Below are 23,764 nucleotides of genomic sequence, written 5' to 3' on the forward strand. Positions count from 1 at the left end.
CCTAACTCTCTTTGGACGAGGAGGATGTCGGAGATCGTTGTTTCTTTCGTTGGATATGCTCGATTATTGACCATGGAACGACTGAGAAGGGTGCTTGTATTAAAAAATAAAAGGGGTTCTTAGTCGTAACTCGAAGAAGTAAGAATTTGAAGAATTCCGATCACCTTTTATAATAGAAATCAAATAAATCAATCTTTTAATCTTCCTTTCGAAGAATCACCGTCGAATCGAAATTTTGCTTCAGCGCGAGATTCTTCGAAATTTCGTCCATTTTAATTCCCAGAGACCGGAACTTCGTCGCCAATAGGGAGAAACCGTTCGCGGATGCAGAAAGGAAAAAAGGGAACAGACGCGAAACGAAACTTCCGGTGGTTCGAGCAACCGTGAATTTATACCAACGACGGGGCGGGGGAGGGGCGGCGGCGAGAGGGAACGGAGGCGTAGGTGTAGCAAGCGCGCGTCACTAAAATCCAGCCGAGACGTGAAATCTGAATTGCAGTTCACGTCGATAACACTTTGCATAAAATATGCAGAAATTTACTTAAGTGGATTCCCATATTTCGCGGAAGCATCCAATATCGGGGCAAAGAAGAAGAAATACCGCGTCATGCGACGAACATTTTTACAACGGGAAGAAAATAAATAAAACTGCACCCCAGGGTGCTGGCGCCCGGCCAACGAACACCGAATGGAGCTTAATAAAAATATTTAAAAACGCTCGCGCACCGAAAAAATTTCCGAACCCGAGCTTTCGTGCGAGGAAACCGTCTGACACGATGGACGATATAATTTACTTCGCTCGCGCCTTTTGTATTCAACCATGATCGACCCTTTCCATTCGACGATTCACTGAAAACGAAGAAAATGTTTCAGGGAAAATTTAAGACAGGATTATTAATAAGTTATTCGTCAGGATATTTTAATAGATACTTCTTTCTTTAAATTTAAAATCAAATAAACGTAACTAACTGGGATGAAAGTATCACAAATGAACGAATAACTAACGAAATAAATAAATATCGTTACTAAATTTCTCGAGTCGGTTATCGAACAAAATATATTTCTTGATATATTCGAGGACCAGCTGGGACCGTGCTTCTACAAAGATACACAGGAACCCTATCTAATTTCCAGAAGTAAATAAATGTTAAGAATATACTTCCTACGTTGGAAGCACTCTGTATTTAATAACCCCATAGCATCACAGTCAACGATTCAGAAGAAATCAAGTTACCAGGAAACGAGAGAAAAATGTCTCCCCTTGAATTGTCGTGCGCCAGGATTCAAGCAACCATAAAATTATCAGCGAAACGACGAAGTACGGAGTTGCGGACGGAATTAGAAGAGACGGAATTTCCTGAAACTCGCGAAGGATCACGCGAGAAGACGAAGAAGTTGACAGAGCAAAATGCACCACGGAGTCCCAAAGTTTTCCAGGCAGTTTACTATAAAGAACAGGGAATAACAAACGGGAGGGATCGCGCCGCGGAACAATCGTCGCGTCTTAGTTCGCCGAGAAGCCTCGCTTTAGCTCTCGACTTTGAAAGAGCTTAGCGTTGCGCACGCGAGCCTGAGAATAAGCAATCACGCGGATGTGCATGCGTACACGTGTACGGAAGGAATGTTCAATCGAGCGAGTAACGAATTATACGAATCTGGCCCGAAACGGAAGCTTCTCTTCCGTGAAGATTTAGCAGGGGAAACTAGATCGGTTAAAATATAAAGGGACAAACATGAAACGAAGAAAATATTTAAGGAAGAATTTATTAACCCTTTGAAAAAATTTCACGTTATACAGAGAGATAAGAGAAAACTTTTTTATATTTACGGTCTATTCATACGACATTTAGTTTCGGAAAGAAAACTTGAGAACTTACAATTAGAGCTCCTTTTTCCTGAAATTCAATTACATTTGCAACGACGAAAATGAGAATCATCGTTACCTGACAATTACTCATAGAGAGACGAGTTATGTAATACAAATACAAGGAAATAATAAAAGATATCTTCAGGAATGAACTTCGATAAATGGGGCTCGCATCGTACACAATATTTATCTTAATATTCGTCATCTCCTTCTTGGAAGCAAGGACGATAAATAACAGGATGTACCGCACGCAATGTGTCTCACTTCAGACAAATTTCTCGGGCGATCCAAGCTCTTTTATGTCTTAGGCATTTCGGTATCCTTTACGTGCTTTAGCTCTAAGGTCAAGTTTCCTTCTGCCGAGTCCCTCTCGAGCGTACCAAGCCGAATTACGATGAAATAGCTATAAAACTTCTTATTTTTCGTAGCAAGTGGAGGGTCGTCAGTTAGTTCAAGTGGGGCAACAATTTCAATGTAACGTAGTGTCACGTTGAAACTGGAACGAGGATCTACATCGCTAGTTCTAAACTACACATCGTCTCTCGTCGTACCAAAACTCGACTCGCTGCGAACAAACATGGGGAACTACTATAATACAATCAAATCGAAACGACACTACTTACTCCTGACTCTTCGCAGACCTTAATGACAGAAAACGTGATTTATATATATATTTATATATATAAATCTATGCTAAATAAAAAAATAAATATATCTTTAAATATATCGAGAAAATTCGCGCAATGATGCCGTGCTTCTTCAGGACTTCGCGAAATTACTTGGCATCCACCACGCCGGAAGTTACCATTTCGAAGTTTTACACCCATCCAAAATGCAATCCGCTCGGCGCCTTTTCCAAAATAAACGAGCCACATATCTTCCAAGGATCTCGAAAGTTGTGCCAATGATAATAAAACGCATTCAATCCTTGTAAGTTGAACCGATAGCTACTTCAGCGATGGGCCATGCAGCAGTGATTCGAAACTTCGCTTCGATCAACCGATGTCGGGGTATCTACTACGGTCGAGTGGTCTTGAAACCTAGTTCCAACCGAACGAACACATTCAACTGTAGATTAATATTTGTTTGTTTGTAATAAGAAACAAAAATATTCTTATTAGTCCAATCAGACTAATTGATTGAAAATCTGTTTCGATCCGAAGAATTCCGAACGCTGAAAAGCAGAAGTCGAAGCGCCACGACGCGATGGATAGCGTCGCGGAGACTAACAAGCAGAATCCTAAATCTCTGGAGTAAACGACGGGCCGTTAGTCATTCTAAAACCTAATTCGCAACGAACGCGAGAGACAGAAGTTCTCCGCTGATGGTAACACTTGTCGCTAAGAGCTCGAGGAAGACTTGGCTCGTTGATGAGCGTTCCCCAGCCAGGCGGAAGAAAGAGGAAATGCACGCATTAGGCGAACTCCGGATGTAAGCGGTACGAACACGGGAATAGACGATTTAAATAGCCTTTCATTCGCGCGATCCACCGTCTTGGAGCTATCCGAGGCTTTCACGAAAATTCGTGGGTGCCAGATGCCTCGACTTCCGAGACTTTGGTTCCACCGCAGTTCCTTTGTCCAGCGCGGAGATTCCGCTTCTTTTGCATCGAATGGACCGATTCTTCCTTCGTCTTGTATCGAACATTCCTTTATCTCCGGTCTCGTCTTTCACGACCGCTGCCCGTGTTAATCGGTGTTTTCCTCGGATTCGAGGGGAGATTATCTCTTTGAAGATTGGAATATTCTCGGGAAGCAGTCAAAGGGATTAGAGAATTCGTATTTACTCTCGGAGCTTTGCTCGGCGGTAAACCAAGCGCAGGGATTTCATTCTTAACTGTTCTTCCTCCGAGAGATTTTTAATGGAAACTTGGAGGCAATTTTGTGGCGAATTGTGATTACTTTTTCCATCGATTCATCGATTCTCTACCTCTTGTAATATTCCTCAGTAAGGTCAAACTCGTTTAGAACAATTTTCTAATTTTCCTCTCCATTCTTATCCCCTCTTGCTGCGAGAGATTTTTAATGAAATTTTCTCAGGCAATTTTGTGGCGAATTATGGTTACTTTTTCCATCGACTCATCGAAGGATGAAACTCATTTAAAACAATTTACCAATTCTCCTCGTTGTTTATCTTTCGCGACAATTTTTTCGAATGTCGCAGAGTTTAAACAAACCAAAGGCAGCGCTGCGTTCGAATTTTCTCCTTAAAATTCGCTCGTGGCTTTTACGTTAAATTCAAGGAAATACGTCAATCTCCGAACGTAAATCTCGCCTCGATCAGTCCCGCCCTCCTTCGCATTCGCTGTTTTATTCCAAAGTGATTGTTGTTTTTCCGTATGTGAAGGATTTACCGTCTGCAACCGCAGTTGTTGCCTGTCACTCGCACGAAAACGAAGGAAAATGTCGAAACGCTAATTTAGGCGATTTTATCAACTATGGAAATTCACGAATCGTCGGGGAATATCTGCGAATGAAAAGTATGCTCGAACATAAAATTAAAACGAATCTACTCGCACTCGATGAAAGTTTAAGGACTATTTAATGGATTTCAAAATTCCCTTTTCAATTATCGTTCGGCTGCATAACGAATCAATTAAATAATACATAAACGTCTTAGAAATATTTTAATTTCAGACAAAATGAAAATGAAAATTTACATTTACGTTTTACTTCCGTTACCCTCGAAGAAACTATTACTTCGATGACAAAACAATTACATTTCCTATCCCCGCGAACGTTCAAACTGAAATTTTCAGCACAAGTTGATCAAAGGGAAAGGAACGACGCGTGGAATAACAGACTATCGAACGTGGGATCTGTTTGTTCAGATCTCGAACTGCGTTTTAAGATTTTCATCTAAGCGCACCGCAGATCCTTGGTTCGTTCCGAGTGCTTATGGTTCCAGCGGCACTTCTGAATTTCAACCATCGCACAAAAGTAAAGCGACGGCGGCGTCTTTCCGTGTATCAAGAATCGCATTGTTTTCCACCCTTTGTTTCTTACTGGGCTTGACGAGCGCGTTTCCCGCCGCGCGCTCTCAACTTCTTGCCATCTTTCGAGCCACGCGAACCGAAATTTTCCGTTCCATTCTACGAAATTCGCCTCTCTCCCATTTTCAATCGCTCTTCCAGCCGACCGTTCCAAATCAATCGAATCTTCCTTAAAGAATAGAACATCATTTTATTTTTGTAAATCGAACGAAATCAGAGAGGGATAAGACAGAGTCAACTCTGTCGAGAAATATAAAACGTATATAAATTCCTTACAAATACGAAAATATTCACGATAGACACAATTACTTATTCAACGAAGAATCGATTTTCGATTTCCTCTTATTTCGATGTTGTATTATTTTTGTATAATTTAGTAATCGAGCAAGCTGGTGTTCGTACATTTTTTTCTTACTTTTAATGTTTTTCTCGGTCGAGGTCTAACCGCGAGTAATCGTAAGTCCACTCGACGGTCCACAAATCATTCGTCGTCGGCGCTATCAAAAAAAGATTTTTATTATTTCAAGCCCTATGAATCTCTTTGTTCCCGCGGCCTCGTTCGACACTGCGTCGTCACTTGACAAATGCGCGTCGCACCTGCGCTTTTACCTCTAATAAAAATTTATGGTCGTCACTGGCGAAACATTTTTTCCTCTCTGGTCGATGCGCGCGACCGCTGCACTCGAAATTCCACGTTTCGAACGTGCTCCAACTTTTTTAACTAGCAAACAGTCGCTTCATTAAAGAAAGGATGCGGCTATACAATGAGCTCGGTTTAACATATTTTTGATTTTAAGAACAATTTAAAAGACGTCGGAACTTTGATTAAAAATTCAATAACATTCAGCTGCCACGAAGATACATTTTTCTGTTGTCTATAAGTTGACAATCCTATCATGTATTTTATTGGTATTCGAATCTCGAATTTCTTTCCTTGCGTAATTATTCTTCGCGCGAATAAATTGTAATAAACCTTTTCTTTCGTAGTTTTATCGTTCGTATTTCATCGAGTACATCCCGTCTTCCGAGTGTTTTTGCCGAGAAAAATGTCCGTTTCCGGCATGGCGTCTTGTTCTGAATGTGGTCGTTGCTTTGTTCGTTTTCTCCACTCCCCTTCAAAACTCCTTTTCAAGGATGCTTCCGTAAATTTTCGTAATATCCCAAGCTCGAGGAGTGCCTTTTACGACGCCGTACAACAATTTATATAACAGCAATGCAAATGCAGCTGCTCTCGTAGCACGAGTGCGATTGTCGGGGCACAATTTCGTTCTTCAAAGTGGTTAACAAACCTCAGAAATAGTCGTTCGCGAATTTTCAGGAACATTTTTGAGTGGTAGCAGAGAATTAACACCCAACCTACACTTCGTTCGTTTGTAAATATTTCGATCTTATGGACAAAAATATTACATTTTTCTACGTTTACATTTCACGGAAGTGAAGTTTTCGAAACTTGACGTCGAAGTTGAGCAGTGTCTTCTAAAATTAAACCATTATGGAGGAAGATATTTTTATATGCAATTTAATGCGCATGGGTCGCGTGTTAATTTTAGGGCGAGAATGGGGAAGATATACGGCGACATCCAGTTTTTCAGAATTTCCCTAGTGAAGTAGCCCTCGTTTAAAACCAATTCATATTTGCAGTAGACTCGGCAAGCTCCACTTTTATTGGAACGATTTCTATCGTGTCTTTTTCTGTCCTCTTCGGTCACCTACATTGAAAACGTGTAACGTAAACAGATAAAAATTACCACTACACACAGTTTCCATACAGAAATTACCACTTACCGATAACATTAGGTGGACTGGAAAGTAATGTCGTTTTTCCAATTTTAAATATTTGTTTGTCACTCGTCAGCTCATTGGTTTTTATCGATCTGGCATTGGAAATTTGCGCACTAGAATTTACACACAAAAATGGAGATCTATTAAAAATTTGTTTCAGTTTAATGTAAAAGAAACGACGTTACTTTTCATTCTTTCTAATATTCCTCAAAACTAAACGAAGTTGGAGCCAACATAGTCTCCTATACGCAAATAACCTCTACAATAATTCCAATGTTCAGAACACACTGCCACGGTATCCTCTGTTTCCCTTGGATTTTTTTAAAAAATAGTCCTGCGACCCTCGAATTCCCGATACACAGTGCTCGTTATCGTAACCACTGGCGTGATAAAAACCGACCGTTCGATAAAAGATTGCACACCCCCGAAAGAGGCGTGCAAAGTGTAGCATGTATCCAACACGGGGATGCAGAGCGGTAGGAGGGGAGGATTATTATCGGACCGGGATATCGATGTCCAGCAGGTGGAAAATTACAGCGAATATTATCCGTGGACGGAGGAAGGGTTCGTACAAAAGGATTCAATTTTCTCTGAGGGAATAAGGACGAAACGATAACAGCGGCCGGGGCTGAGTGGCCAGGAAAATACAGGGCCAGGCGTCTAACGTGATCACACCGAATAGCCTGTAAATTATGCGAGAAATTGTTGCGTAGAGAAATTGCTTGCTTCGGACCAAGACGGTTGACTATATACATTTTTCCCAGGAGGAGATGCTCGGGTGAAAAATAAAGTTGGACTTTTCAAGTAGAATATCCCGTTTTTGTGGGAAAATTTCAGAAAGTAACTACATGGCTGTACCCACGCGTTGCTGTGACTCGGTCTTCCATTTTCGATACGCGAGGCGCTAATCTCTCCGAATTATAATTTATACGGGAATCCGGAGCCAGCAGAATGAAAAAGAAAGCCGCAATTTACGGGTTCCACGCGTGGACAAAATGGAGGGATTCGGTCGGTCGTAAAGACGGGACCCAAGCGGCCGCTTTATATCGTCCCGAAATGAAGCTGTTTTAATCGCGAGCTGCGTCAGTGATAACAGAGCCCACGCTCGTCCATCTAGGGGCGGAATCGCGACTCGTCAAAGATTTTATCGCCTTCGTCCTAATTCGTTGGAAAGTGTCTGGCCAGCGACGGGCTGACGAAGTGTTTCGCGATCGTAAAGCAAGAATAATTGCTTCCCCGCTGTGCTGGCTGAACCGACTGAACTTGGTACGAAGTTGCAAAGTCTGCCCGGGAAGTTCTAACAGCAGATTATAGTTTCTGTATCGATCACGGTGTCGCGAGGCTCGGGGAGGTCCTCTTATGAATCAACGATGAGCCTGACATCGGTGATTCGAGTAGTTCGCGGTGATAAAACGGTCTAACGAGATGCGTGCTCGTTTGAAGACAATGCCAACCCTTGATAGTACTTGAGTTTCTGCTTAATTTTTAGATGGAAAGTATAAAATTCTGGAGTCTCTTATATCGGGTCATCCCATGAGTAATGTCGTCTTTACGGCACTGTAAAAAGACATCTTCTTTTCTAGGATAAAAATACAACAAAAGATACAAATGGAATCTTTTGCGGAATCCATTTTGGACTTTTCGCTAAGCGATTACTATTTATTTTGATTGCTGCAATATTTTTTTTAACTATTATAGAAAATATTCAACAATATTGCACACGTAAAATCAGTATCGTTTAAATCAAAACACCGAACATTTCGAGAAGGGTGAATCGATATGATAACTAAAAAATGGAAAGAGATTGTAGTAACCTACGGTAAAGTAAACATAAATTTTTATTTCTTTCGCCAAAGAATAGCATCGAAAAACTACATTACTTATGGAACGATCTAATATATTACGAGAAGTACTCACCCCAACGTTGCACGATTCCGACTCCAATGAAATATTACGCAGCGAATTGTAGGTTCCCTCTAGATACATCAACCGGTTTAATCCTCGCGTGGCAAAGTATTTCTGAACCTCGCGCGATAGGGAATACCGCCAGACATCAATTAGCTTTAATTAAAAATTATTCCATCTTCCATTTTCGTTTCCACGAGGTGTTCCTTCGCGCAACACGTAATACGCCTCGTCCTGTAGGTTCTATTCTCGCTAACTTCTCAAAATGCTTTTGTCGATTAATGCAGTCCGCCACAATCGATCGAACAAGGATAGGAGAGAAGGGAGAGAAAGAAAGAAAATCCTCTATCCTTGTTCTATCCTTGATCGACGGACCGCATTAAATCTAATCGACAAAAGTCTTTGACAAAAGCATTTTGAGAAGTTAGCGCGAACAGAACCATCTACGCACGATTTTGTTGGCGCGCGACAGGCAATTAGGACAAGACGTTACTGGCGTCGATTGGTCGCAATTTTCGCATCGTTCCGTCGCCGTCACGCTACTCCCCGCCTGCTGATGTTCGGAAATACGCTTTCCTAACGATCTCCCCATAAATCACCGACGAATATCGGCGTTGCTTCGCTAGATGAGTGCACTGGTTTCGGATAGTCTCGGCTAGACTGCCACGAATAAATCTTTGGATCGAAACTTCCGCCGGAAAACAGAGCGGATGGAGCGGTCCATCGAAACAAAACAAAGAAATTCGCGGAGAAGGAAGTCGAAGTGGTTTTCACGATGGATTATTGTCTTTGGGAAAATATTGCGAAGCTTTGGAAGTGATGAACGGAGTGGATTTTTGCGACATGGATCTTTTTCGAGTCTTGCAATAATCCTGTAAAAATTCATGGTATTAGTTTCGGGTGCCTATTAGAGAAGATTCAAAAGGTTTTTCTGGGAACGAAACTTGTTTTCCATAAATAAATACGTTCGTTCGTAGCAAGGTCGTTAAAAAAGCAATTTATATATTAAAAATTCATAACTTTTGATAGGAAAATGTTATTTTAAGGAATCTGACCGTAAATTAAAGCTGACGTCCTATACTTTTATTAAGGAAAATTACTTGACGATAAGTGTTTAATTTTTTTTAAGTGAAATGTGTTCGTTTCAGGCTTGCAAAAATAAAGTTTTCTGGTATATTTCCTATAAGAAATAGGAAAGAATATCGAACATCGCATGTACTGTATTCGCAGGTACGTACAAAGAAAATTTTGAAAAATCACGAAAGACCCCACGTCGACTATTCGGAATTCAGTTCTCACCTCGTTGCCGTTCTTAAAGGGGTGAACAGGAACTCCGGGAATATTACGAAACTATATAAAAAGAAACGTATCATTCAACCGCAATATTTAGTCTACACCCCGACAGCATACGAATGTAAACGACATTTTTGAAATTCGATTCCATCTCACGATATACATTTTCGTCACTGGCTGTATATCGTTTGCTTGAGTATTCTCGAAAACATACCACATGCGTGCCATTTCGCTCGGCTGTCAGGGTATATCCTACAAGCGACGTCTCGGAGGACGAAGCTCCGGCGTAGATCGATAAATTCAATTGTGAAACGTTCCCCGCGAAGGTACATTAATCTTTTCTCTCTTCCTTTTTTCTTCTTCTTTTTTTTTTTTAAATCGCATTATCAGACGTTTAACAAGAAAACGCGCGCCTCCTTCTATCTGAAAGTGCAAATCACCGCGGACTTCATCGTCGATCCATTCGCTACGCGAATAATTGCTTCGCGTTAACGGTCCCATCCTCTTTTATTTTCGCGTACCCGTTGAACTAGTGACGCTGTACGGTAACGATTAAATCCGACGGGGCAGACCACGATATAATTACGTGAATTTCCAATCTGTCAAACCATGTTGTCGATAACGAGCAAAACAACGAACAAAGCGCCTCCGATGTAACGATCTCTCGACGTTGTCGTTCCGCGAGCCGGCTGATCGATCAGCAGCGCGAGCGGGGAGGGTTCGGACGGCGGCAAAATAAAGGGAAAAAAAGCGACTACTGGTTGCACGACGCGGACTCCGTACGAAATTACTCCGACGTTCCCGTAACGAGGCTTGTAATTAGCTACACCCGCAAATTACCCTCTTGCGTCTCTGCCAACGTCGCGAAGCCTCCGCCATCCCCCATCCGTGGTCATTCTACTGCCTCCCATACGTACCAGGCCCGGGTGCAGCAGTTCCGACTGTCGAGCGACTATTTTTATCGCATATTCGAGTTATGGGGTCGTTTGCATGCGTTCATTCGGACAGGGAAATCCATTGACTCGATGCTAATTGGAATTTCGGCGTTAAACGTTGTCGATGGGCTCTGGTATGTTCTTTGTGAGAATATTAGCGCTGCGTTGATGAGCTTTCCTGGCGAAAATTACCCTAAACACGATCCTGTTCTGTTCATTTTCAATTGTATCGAGTTTAGAATATTTTTCTTTGGTAGCTCGAGTAGAATGCAAGGGGTAGTAGTCGAACTAGGATCAGAGGAGAGAACCTCTCGCTAGGAATGAGATTTGGTAATTTGTAGGTCACTCTTGGATATAAACTACCGGACAAAATTACCGGAACACTTTTCCTCACGAAGTTTCACCGAAATCGGTTGAAAACTCTCATAATTATGAACGTTTTTAATAAATGAACTATTTAAAAAAGTGTTCCGTTAATTTTGTCCAGTAGTTTATAAAGGAAGGTATAATATTTCCTGTTGCAAGGATCGTCACGTACCTCTAGCCAGACATCGGTGTGTCATGCATATATTTACGCGATGGCAAGGTGAAGTAGCGCCATATTGTTCAACTTACCTACGCCCAGCAAAATAATTCATCCGTGGACCAGCTGAGAATAGGTACCAGCCTTCCAAGATTATCTTCTTCCTTACCTTTCACCTTAGAACCTACTCACCTTCAAATTTCCGAATATATCAAGTCAGCCAGTTCAATCTCACTAAAGAATTTCTTGAATAATACATCTCCCGCTAATGAAGACGGCGGTCAACCATCAGGAACATTCAGATCCTAAAAGATAAATTTTCTGGGCCACGTCTATTCGCACCTCGCTTGTGAAACGAAATTAATATTTTCACAGGAGATATGAAATTAATACTCGTCTCGAAATTTCTCAATTGGTACCTTTCGTATGTCGAATATATTCTACGATTATCTATTCTCGAATAGTTCCGAAATAAAATTTTAACTTTGTACAAATTTTCACGTGTTCCAGCATTGCAAATAACGTGTTAACGAGTCGTGTCGATTTACTAAAATTAATTAGGAGGCTCGTACAAAAGTGAACTCTGATGTATGCTTGTTTTTTTTACATGGACAAATGTCAGCACAAGTGGTTGGCAAAGAATATAAACGATCTTGTTAAAAATCTCGTGAAATTTGAAACGGGCCAAAATGACTCTGTAAACCAAGCGTTGATTGATGTCATGAATGTATCAAATTCGTAGTCTACTCGTCAGTTTCATCTACGTAAAGCAAAATAATTCGTCCCTCGTCCAACTGAGAACGGGTGGCAGTCCCACCTCTCTTAAAATTTCCGAAGCATTCGTTGTTAGGAAACCAGCGTCGTTCAGGCACCTTTCTCACGGGCTACTCGTAATTAACGATTATTGTCTCTCGTTCGTGTTTTCATTTTCTCGTTCCTCCGTCGCTAGCGGTGGTTGAATATTTCAACGGAGGTTCTGGCTTGCTTACAAATTGCGTTTTCGCCCGTGTCGCTGTAACTGCCATACTACGTAACACGGTGACAGCAGGATTTCTCCGAGAATGAGAAATTACGCGTGAAACGGAACGTGTACGAGATAAAGACGCCGATAGTCGACGCTTCGAACACTATTTGCGTAATGATAGGAGAGGACAGTCTCGAAGCAGAAGTTTTTTCGAACGATCGAGACATCCGTGACCTGAAAGTCGACTCGTTAATATTTCATTGGACGATTAATTATACTCGATGTATCACTTCGGACGGACTCTTTGGTTTTCGATGATTAAATTTTCCTTGCTACTAAATGACCCAATCGAACGGTGAAAATTCGATGGAGTAAAGGAAGTACTGTTTAGTTGTTAATCGAGTCTTTCGTTTCATGCATTTGCGACTGCTTTATTATTGAAGGGTGTTTTGATTGAAGCAGGTTAAGAAAATCAATCTTTATTGGACATCCAAATTGACTGGATTCGACTGTGATATGCACCGATGAAAATTGGATAGTCGATACGATCGACGAATCAAGTAATTTATATATTTATTCGTGTATTATTTCGCGGCAATTAAATTACAAACACACCGAAAGGAGAGACGTAGCTCGCGGACCGAAGCAACTGTTGCTGGTGAAACAAATTGGAGCGATAAACTGCAGCAACTGTTGTCGGTGAAAGAAATTGGAACGATACGCTCGACGTCTGGACATTTCTCTGCCATCGTCGTGGAGCGATGCATACCAAAAAATTCTAGCATTATCGCAGCGAAGTACACACACACATTTTATACACACGAATCAGTGTAGGTCTCCCTTCGTGTACGGCTGTCAGTACCAACTGCTAGCTCAGCTAGCTAAGGATATAGAGCGTAGCTGATAAAACAAAAGAACGCCGGCGGAAAAATACAGCAAACGAAGCAGTCCGGGCAGCGGTGCTAATCGAGTTTCTCTTATCGCCGAGTCAGGGGAGAAACGCGAAATCGTGGAATCAGTCGCGTCACTGGCCAGTTCTCGGTGATTTCAGGGGCGATAACACCTTTCGTACAGAAGCAGTAATGCAGGTAAGGTGTTTCGAGGTTATTTCGCCGTGTATAAGGTCTGACAAATGAGTCTTTCAGGTGGCAAACTGATTAACTGTACGATTCATCTACTGGGAGAACATTTGTTAGCTTTTTAATCGCAATGTTAACTTTGCTATTTATTTACTGCGTTGGTAGTTTCTCGCTCACAGTAATTAATTTTTGGAAAAAAAAGGACTTACTATATATTAATATATATCGTGGATAATACAACACCAATACGATGCCTTGATCAAATAATCAACGCACGAAAAAGTATATATGAAAAATGGAGTAAAATTTTTGGACCGTACCAACCGTAACAAAGATTCACAACGTCATCCAGAATACACAAAAAAAATACATAATCAATTCCATCTAAAAAAAGAATATAAGTATCGATACTCTTCATCATTAGTCGACTCTTTACGTGCTCGAAATGGAATTCCTTCCGTGTTATCCTAGTTATTCCTAGCCATCGGGGATACACCGTTGGATATAAGAGCTTAGGTACACCATTCGCCGAACACCTTACGGAGGAAACAGCAACTATTTCAGCGAACTAGAATCCATCTAACCTCCCGCGGAAGAGGTCAGAGCTCGCACATCACCTTCGTGGACGTTGAAAATCCCAGCTATCGACTTATCGCCCAGAGCAAAGAGAAAAGAAAATTTATCTACCGAAGAATGGGGAACACCTAACCTAACCCTCTCTCGAACACCCTCGTAAAGCCATTACTCTTGACTCCTACGCAAAAGAATTAGCTCGATAAAAGAAATTTCATAACGTCCCGTGAATTCCAAGGATTAGGTTCCCAGCGAAGCGAGTCCAAGTGTTAGCTCAACGTTCCCACTTTTCGAAACGAACACAGCTTACCACCCCCGATGCCTCGAACGTGATCGAACCGTGGCCAACACGCGGATGAAGCCTCTCCTCCTTGTTCCGCAAACAGCAGGTATTTTCGAAGGGAATTTCCAGAAGCTTGCTGACGCGATGAAACAGTTTCTAGGAGCCAGACAAAGATGAGAAACATTTAAACGAGGAACGCCAGCTGCATCCTACGGTGTCACTTGACGCCGGGTCTCGCGAAACCCCGGGAGTTGGCATCGCGAGCATTATTTTATCTGGTTTCATATTTGGGAGGAGATCGGCGGGACGGGAACGGGGTTTGGCCGCAATTTCGGCCGCGCGCACCTCTTCTGTTATTTCAGGTGAAATGAAATAATTCCAAAGGCAACGCTCGCTAACACCGACAGCCAGGCAACATTTGGTCGGATGTTGTCTTTCCGACCCCAGTCTTCCCTGCCGACATCCCGTCAAGATTTAGCGAGCAGGGAAACAATAACGTATCTCTCCAGAAGAAAGTCTGGACGTTCCTACTTTCGTGAGTAACGTCAATCTTAAGGGGGTATGTTTTTTTTTCTGGGTCGAAAATAGAACTTTTCTTGGTGAACATTCTTGTTGCTCGAGGTCTATTAGAGGATTTCTACCGAGTTGTGTTTAAAGAAATTTGAAATTTCCAGAGGTACGATCGCTAATATCGCGATCCATCCTTTCAGGATTTAAGGGGGGAGCTTGGTTCAGGATATCGGAAACGAGGCATATTTTTAATAAAAAATAACGTATCAAGCGATACTTTACGAAACTTACAGAAATGATTTTTTTTCGATACAAAATTAGTAGAGCCTTCAAACAGAATCAACTAAAGATTTTCTTATTTATTACGTAATTACTCGTTCTATAAAGTTTTTTTTATATGTCCCTAAGGTGTTTAAAAATTGCCTCGAAACTTTGCCAAAAAGATAGTATCACCTCAACGCCCCCATTCTTACGAAAATTGTCGAAACCTGTCGTATTCGAAAGCCTGCATTTGTTAATGAACTTTCACGCGAATCGTAACGTACTCGGTATTAAACAAAATCCATTGTCGAGTACGTCTTTTGAAAACGAGTCGAAAACCCACTGTTTCGACGCGGGAATGGCCTATACACGGTGCATTTTTGAGAACGATCGTCCCGGTGAAACCACTTCGCGTTCTCCTCTGTGTATTCCTTTCATATTCGTTTGAAAGGCCGACGTTCGAATTCCGCAACACGTGACGTAACAAACGATACCATAGCCGATGCAAAACGCGATAACATTTGCTCGAATCGAAATCGAAATTCGAGAACCGGAAAAAAATAAATGTTCGCGTCGAGTCGGCGCTGAAATCCGGTTGAAAAAAACAACCGATCGAGTAACGGCTGGCTATTATTTCACCGAAAGCAATTAAACGCGTGAAAAGCGAACGTATAATGAAAATGTGTTAATGAGGAGAGAGGCCGCGATTGGACACGAATGATCGATGCGATGGCTTTATGGCTAACGAGAGAACAATCGTTAGAGTGTTGCAGGATCGATCGTAAACGTTGCGCGAATTAAATTGTTACAAGCCAGCATGATCGATCGACGCGAGGATGTCTGTTTTTAAATTATATCTCGAATGGATCGTTTGTTTGAGCAACGTTACAATTAATTGTATCAAACACAGCCTGAATAACCAGCTTATTTAATAAGAGCGACAAGGGCGCGAATACACGCATAAATATATTTTTCTAAACTTTGTGTTTCTCGTTTATGATACGAATTTATGTAAAGTCTAGGTATGGCCTCGATAGAAATGTTTCAACGTGTATAAGGGCTCCTAAATAATAATTTCAAATGTCGGTCAAGGGTTCGAACGAAGACATTAAAGTCTTATCGTTTCGGTTTACGGATTCGAATTACCCAAAATATCCACTCGACGAACGGAGGTGTTGAAAGATTAGAATCGATCGATTTTAAACGAAAACGAAGAAAAGAGGACGATCTCGAGAAGCAACTCGACAGTTGCCGTGTCGCAAGAATTTCTGCGAGCTTTGCTCAGCTCTTGGGTGTTCGCCGTTTTGTTTATTTATCTCTTTCGGTCCCTTTCTTTACCTCCAGTCTTTTCATCCGGGCCACCCACGTTCGTCGTGGATGTTGCAATAACAGGGACTGCTGCACACCGTCGAGAATTATGTCTCCCAGCAACATCTTTGTCCGGCGATTGCGTTCTAGTCTTCCGATGCAGCTTTCCCCACGGACACTTCAAAGGCTTGTTCAATGATTATGCCAACCTCCTCGGCGAAGATAGGTATTGGAATATTTCAAACAAAGAAGCTTTGGTTTACTTTCGATCGTTGTAGTTTCTTTTCGAACGAATGAGAAATTAAAAAATCGACAGCTTGGGACATCTATAAATGAAAACTACAGGAAAATTTATAGTCGGACTCTTATGTCCCTGCTGAGTTTCGAGGGAAAATTTGAACGAAAGTCTCGTTTTACTGAATTCGTCCAAAAGAAACGCTGTAAAATGCCACCATGGAAGTATCGATGATATTTCATTTTCTATCAGGAAATGGAGCATCATCGATCCGTCAGCCGAGAAGAAGTCTTTTGCCATCGCGATTCCCTTTAATTTAAACTTCTTCTTCGGCCAGCGATCCAAATCCGTTCTTTCTCCACACGATTGGATTCCCATTCGACTCGCTTCCTGCCAGCCAGGAATATCCAAATGCGACTTTCCTTTGCGATATTTTCCCAGAGTCCTGGACCCGTCTGAAAGACTCCTGTAATTCAACGTAACCTTTCTGAATATTCAATTAAAGCCAGGAACCTAAAACCAAGTTTCGAGCTTCTGTTCTACAACATCTTGATCCTTCGCGGTTAAAAAATACAAACAGACGATAGTTTACACGAGAATTCAACGACTTTCCAGGGCCCTGGAAGAAGAAAGTCGGTGTTCGTTGGTCGCGACTGCCTCGTGCTATGAAAGTTAGGCGAGGGCGAGCTACAAATTGGTGGAATGCGGCGGAAATTAGGTTAGCTGGGCCGTTAAGTTGTCTCGCGAGAAATTTCCTTAACACCTGCGACCCGATCCCTTTGTTTTCCGTTGCGATATTTTCGCCACGGACTCTCAGCCAAGATTTCATTCTTCATTTCTTGTTGCACCGCCTCCTACACGATCGAGAATACAGGGCGTTTCTTAAATAATGGTGCAATCAAGCGAGGGATGATTCTAAAGAGAAATTCACATCTTATCCTGCGCCATTTAATGATCTGTAACCGTGAATATATAAAAATGGAAGCCCAATAAGTGTAAACTTGCAGTTATTCCTGTACTCGATAAACGTTTGGGCTCGATTTCTTTTTTTCTTAAACGGAAAACTTACTTTTTCCAAAAGCAATTATTCGCTACTCGATAGTATCATCGTTGTTGGAACGTCCTGTATAAATCGGGAAAGCAATTTTCGTTGTAATTACGCTTCTAGCTCACGCCTCCGAAATAATTCTCCCACGGAAGCTTCCTGTTTGCGAGTTCCGTTCGCTCGCGAGCACGCCAACCTCGAGATCATTCTTTCTCTCTTCGCCGACTGCGCACGCAGAGAACCATGTTGTTTGACAACCACTCTCTTTATCGCACCATCAACGCTTCGAGTATTTATCTCGGTGCAACGAGGAATACACGTTGTAAAAGTGTGTCGAGTTGCGAGCTTCTGATTTAGAAAATTCGAGAGAGAGAGAGAGAGAGGGAAACGATAGAAACGCGAACGGGAAATAATTTTACAGGGGAACATGATGCTGTAAAAGGTTGGGAGAACTTTAGGAAATTTGAGAGAAAGGAAAACAATTTTCCAGACGAGTATGTATCGTAAAATATTTATTTTAATAAAGTATCGTACAGAGATGTTTTATTAAAATAACTCGCTAAAATGTTACTCTGATATTTAACGTACGTATAATAATATACAAGTTGCATCATCGAACTTTCTGTTGCATGAAAAATAATGTTTCGTCTCCAGAGAAATTTTTCCAAAGCGCGCCCCGAGTTTTCTTCATTTTCTGGATTCCCTTAATAATATACACAAATTTCTCGGTAAAGTTAAAATTATTATCAGATAGATTCCAGCCAGCACGTACACGAGTAGGTATATAGACGCGTTTCCATTTCCAGCGTCAAAAGGAATAACGCTCGAATTGGATATTCCGTTTCCTTTAAAACTGAAAATCCCGCTACGTCGTTTCCTTCGTCGAGACACCTCTAAGCGGAGAATAACCGCGGCGTGGCTTGATGCAGATATATTGTCGAGACGAGGGGGCGCAGCTTGGCAACAGAGAGTATTTTCGGAACCGTGTTAAGGTTTCCGTCGTTTCTGAGTCTATGACAGAACACGGTAACCGTTGAGCGACGCGTACACAAGAACGAGGAGTTTGAAAATTAATTGCCTTGAGCGTTAAAACGAAGCAAGCCGCGATGTTCCTAGAGACGATTCGACCTAGTCTAGTTGCGAGTTGTTCCTTCCGAAAAAAAATTTCTACTTATTAATCCTCCTGATACGTCTCCCTCTAATTACGGCATTTTTTCATTTCCCACAGGACACGACCAGGACGGATGAGAGGACTCGCAAAAGTTCGACGCATGAACAATTGAAAGTGCAAGAGTCCGGAACCACCGTGGATGCGCTCCTGGCTCCGCGGCTCGTAAAGAAGCTGGCCTGTTTTCGCTCTTGAGTTTCCGAGGAAATATTAGAAAGAAGCTTAACACCTTTCGTCCGTTCATTTTTAACTAGATTACTAGATAGAGCATAGGAACCTGATGAAAGCGTCCTGTGCAGCCCTTTGGGGCGCTGGGTTTGCCAACGTGAGCAAAACTTTTATAAATTGATGGGTGAAAGTGGAGCTCTTTTCAAGCGATGTAAAAATATAACGAGCTAACGCTAAATTTATTCGACTAAAAGATTATGGATTGTATATAGTATATAAAATTTAATGTGCAATATGAGAAGAGTCGTACACTGTTCTATGTACTACCGCGTCTGGCCAGACGCGGTCTCGTTTCACTTCCTCGACACGCACGCCGTAGGCAGACCAGTTCGCACAACTGGGAAGTAGCATGAGCGTGTACATGGTCAGACGATGAAGTGGGATAGAACCACGCGTGGTCAGAGGAAGTAGAATTCACCCGTGCGTGGTCAGACGTTGAAGTACGGTAGAATTACGTGGTTAAAAGAATAGGACGTGCGTATTATGTATCAACCTTCGATAAATTGCTAAGACGTCAAGAACGAATAAGTGCCATCTCCGATCGTACTACGCGCAACGAAGAACATGTCCGTCTCCTTGTAAATTGATAACGCTCAAAATGAAACCGCGTAGGAAATATGGCGCGCGAATCGAGAGACTAGAGCGAACAGGGGCGATAAATTTCGTGGAACGGTGGCTTCGTTCGCGACGGTGCAGCCAGGAAAGCAATCTGCGCTGAAAGTCCCGTGGAAAAATATTGAAAACTGGCTGGCTTCTAACTAGGCGGAACACCAGCGTCTCCCTCGTATAACAAGGAACGTAACCCCGATGCACCTCTCGCCGTAACCGCTCCACGGAGTTGCTCGTCGCGGTATCCTGGCGCAAGGAGGAGGAGCGGATGGAAAAACAAGACGCCTCTCATCCCCCAACGAGCTTAGCATTTTTATATTGTGGCCCGATGCTTGTACGCCATCCAGGAATTCGTGATATCGGAGGAAGAAGGAGGAGGTGCTCCCGGGTTAACCATTCCGCGAGGGTATAACTTATTTTTGCATTCGAAATATTCGAATTCTCAAGGGGTGTTCCGACTCGAGCGAACTTCTATTCTTTGAACCGAGACTATATATGGTTTCGGGCGACCCGGGGGGAGGTGGGAGGTGGGTTTCTTTTTGTTTCGCGAGGCGAGGAGCTGAATTGCTGGCATAGGAAGTTTGAATGGTTTGCGGCGCGGAGCAGAATGGTGGGGTGAAAATTATGCATATTTTGGAAGAGTGTATCCTAAGTTGGAGTTGAAGTTTTAACGAGGAGGAAGTAGTAGGTAATCGTGATACAACCTGTGTTATATTGAAAACAACATGAACTTTACTACAGTACCTTTCATTTCCTCATTATTTTCCTCATAATTACTTATAACTTTCTCATTAATTTCACTTCGATTTCCTTTGATATCTTCATTAATTTCTCGTAATTTTCCTCTCATTTCTCCAACATTTTCCCACACTCTCCTTTTGTTTCTTCTACATTTTCAGCTGCTTAGCTAAATATTCTATTTACCATTGCGAATGTATATCCAAGTTATAGTATTTTTCAAGTCTATTTCGAGGGGAAAATGTTCCTACTGCACGGAAGTTCTTCGAAGAAGAGAACAGTCCGAAAAGAACTGAAACTTTGTAACCCCCAGTTAATCGCGACGTTACAATCATCTTACCTCGATATCCCAGTTAACACGTGCTCCGAATGCGTCTACGTGCGAGCAACGTCGCGAAACTTTAAGCACCGAGACGGAAACTTCTGGTTTTCGAATGAAAACTTCCCGAAAGAAAGTTCCATTCGGTCGTAAGAGAGCTTTTTCCGCTTCCTTCCTCTTTGTCGCGTTTATCGCTGACTGCCAAACAGTACTGCGAGTCCACGAGTCACGTTAATACTTTCCAACACGCACTCGAGAGGTTTAATACGTCTGTTCAATGTGGTTCGATAGAAATGAGTAAATTTTCCCATAGAGTGAAAGTTGTAATGGATTCCAGCATTCTTTTATCGTTAGAACTATCTCGACGAACCATCGTAGGATAAAGACGACGCCTCGGAAAGCAGCTCGGCTGGCATTTATGCAAACGGCTGTACATTGATTTGTAGCCACGAGGGCCATCGCGCGAAATCGTGCTGACGTAGCTTCTCTGGAAACGGGGAAGCTTACCTTATGTCGACGCGTCCAGGATGGCCGAAACTCTCCTGCAGGATTGCCTAAGCGCCCTTCGAGTCGGGAGTCCTGCGTCAGCTTTGTCCGGTTGCTCCCCTTTCGATGCTTGCTGCTGCCAGTATGGATCCATCGTAAATCTCTGCTATTGCCGACGTTAGACGAATAATAAGTTGTATTTCGAGTAATATTATGGTAGAAATAGTGATATCTATTTTATTATGAAACGAAGATGGCACGTTCGTAAGCTGTTAAGCCCCAAAACCGGAAGCTGAAGAATTTCAAGATGTCTACGTCAAACAATTCCTCTTCTAGAAAAGGCCAGCGATGTATGCCGGAACGATGAATCTTTTATTCATATAGACTTCCGACTTTGTACCAATAAATCAGAAATTGAACTCCGTAGAGTGTATTGCTGCTCCTTGTTCCGGTCTTTTACTGTCGATGTCGAGGCGAAATTCGTCTCGAAGAATCCTTTGTATAATATCCATCCACCTTCTTAAAACAAGAATTTTAGAATTAGAATTGTACTATAGAATTGTAAATATTTTTGGTGAAAGCTGTAAAAAGAATAAAAATGAACTACAGTACGAGGGTGCTTTCCCCACGAAAATGGCAGCGATAAAGGTGAATTTTCGTGGGAGGAATGAACCAAGCGGAATAACGTACGTCTGTGCCGAGAACAGGATCGTCAAAAGCCACTTTCAGTCTCAGACAAAGCGGATTCCCCGAGACGGGGAAGGTTGGGTTGCGTTACATGTCGATTCCTTTGAAAGGGAGCCCGAAAGCCGATAGTCCGAACGACTAAAGTCCAAAATTTCTGTACCATATTCGATTCAAATAAAAAATTATTAAGAAATAATACTTTCCATTCCCAATTAACTGAGAAAATTAACCAGCCAGTTGTGCTGTCCTTCTTTCAGTGCAACGACATAACCATCCAGGATATCTATACGACAATAGTCGTCGTGACATTTATCGTATCGTATTTTGGTCAGAATATGACTCCTGGTATCAGGAGAACATGATATGCGAAGAGGTGGCACGAAGGAAATTTGGTATGTATCGAATTCTGGCTTGAAACTTACCTTTTGTATCAAGATCACATGAAGAGCGAACCAGGGAAAGAATGGAAATTGAAGGGAAATGTCAGGAAGTGTTAGGAGATGATTAGAAGGTGTTAGGAGGTGTCAGGAAGCGTTAGGAGGTGTTAGGAGGTGTCAGGAAGCGTTAGGAGGTCTTAGGAGATGTTGCAAGGTGTTAGAATGTGTCAGGTGGTGTCAGGAATTGTTAGGAGGTGTTAGGAGTTGTAGAATGGTGAACGAAAAGTGAACGAAAATTTATTGTTACAAAGTAGGAGCGGAGTATGTCCCTGTTAGATGGCAACTGAACCAGTTTGTAGATTCGATTGCTATGTCATAGGCGCAAGTGGTGCCCCTGTTATGCTGCAACCGGTTGTAACCTGTATGTCGGTTCGGTTATCACCTCGTAGGCGCAGAAGTGCCCCTGCTATGCGGCAACCTGCACTAGTCGATTTGTCTATTCGGTTGCCATCTTGTAGGCGCTGAGATGCTGTCGGTATGCGAGAGTTTTGTTTCGAATAATACAATTGGGCAAGAACCACCTTGAATGACATTAAAATATGAAAGTAAAATACGATCCAATGAAAAATATGTAAATATAAATAAATCGGAAATAGGATTGATAATATTCTATAAAAATGAAAGAAGCTCTAAAGTGAGGTCGAAGCTCGAATATCGACAATGAAATCAGTTCAATGGATACCTGTTCAAAAAGCTTCCCGTCAAAAGCTGATCGCAAACAAGATTCCATCGCGTTTTAAACGCTCAAACAAAGTGAAGTGGCCGGACAGCTTATTTATTACCGGGATTTTCTCCACTCATCCCCGGGATTCCAGTGGTTCCCGCGTCTGTTTCACGCGTGCTCGTTACGTTGGTGTATTAATTCGCGACGAGTGAGCTGAAATCTCGCGAAATTAACGGTGATATTTCAAAGGAATTGGAAACGAGCTACCATGGAATTTCCCGATCCCTTGAGAACCTCCATTAGGTAATTGAGCCCGTGGTACTCGTGGTATGACTCGATTAATAATTCCAGTAAGTAAGCAGGCGTCAGACGAAGGATATGATTCCAATGTTATTTTCAGGATGTTATACAGGAGTTACAATATTATTTTTCTAAGTATAAAATTCTTGTTTTAACTTTTTAACTTTTTATTGTTTAACTCTTTTTGTTCGTCGAATGTATTACTGACACCTGGATCGTTCCTTGACGCGGAAGCTCCTCGACGTTTCTGTTTCTATCGCGACTCGAAAGCCAATCGATTCATACCCGCCAGAATTCCATTTAATCCTCACAAGTTCCCCGTGCATAACCAATAAATATCGGCGAGCGCTTGAGCACGTAGCAAAGATAGCACCCCGCGTATTAATTCCCTCTGCAAACCCTTCCGAAACCCTTCGTAATCGGATTGAATCGGATTTATTGATAAAGTTGCGGCGTCACATTTGCTTTAAAGTCTGGGTGCCATTTACAATCGTTGATTGTGACGTTAGAAACTAACGGTTAACTGATTGGACAGATTGTTAGAGTATTAAAAATGTTGGGCGTATTAGAATA

General features: G+C 42.1%; 1 long non-coding RNA gene across 2 annotated transcripts in view; it reads left to right on the plus strand.

Annotated features, from left to right (window-relative positions):
- LOC128881439 (uncharacterized) overlaps positions 1-21,956 on the plus strand; it is a 152,808-nt gene extending 130,852 nt beyond the window's left edge. For both annotated transcript variants that reach the window (XR_008458070.1, XR_008458071.1), the window contains one exon: positions 18,784-21,956. This is a non-coding gene — a long non-coding RNA (uncharacterized LOC128881439). The remainder of the gene's footprint in view (positions 1-18,783) is intronic.
- The last annotated feature ends 1,808 nt before the right edge of the window (positions 21,957-23,764 follow it).

Source organism: Hylaeus volcanicus, chromosome 8 (assembly GCF_026283585.1).
Source record: "Hylaeus volcanicus isolate JK05 chromosome 8, UHH_iyHylVolc1.0_haploid, whole genome shotgun sequence".
NCBI classification, from domain to species: Eukaryota; Metazoa; Arthropoda; class Insecta; order Hymenoptera; family Colletidae; genus Hylaeus; species Hylaeus volcanicus.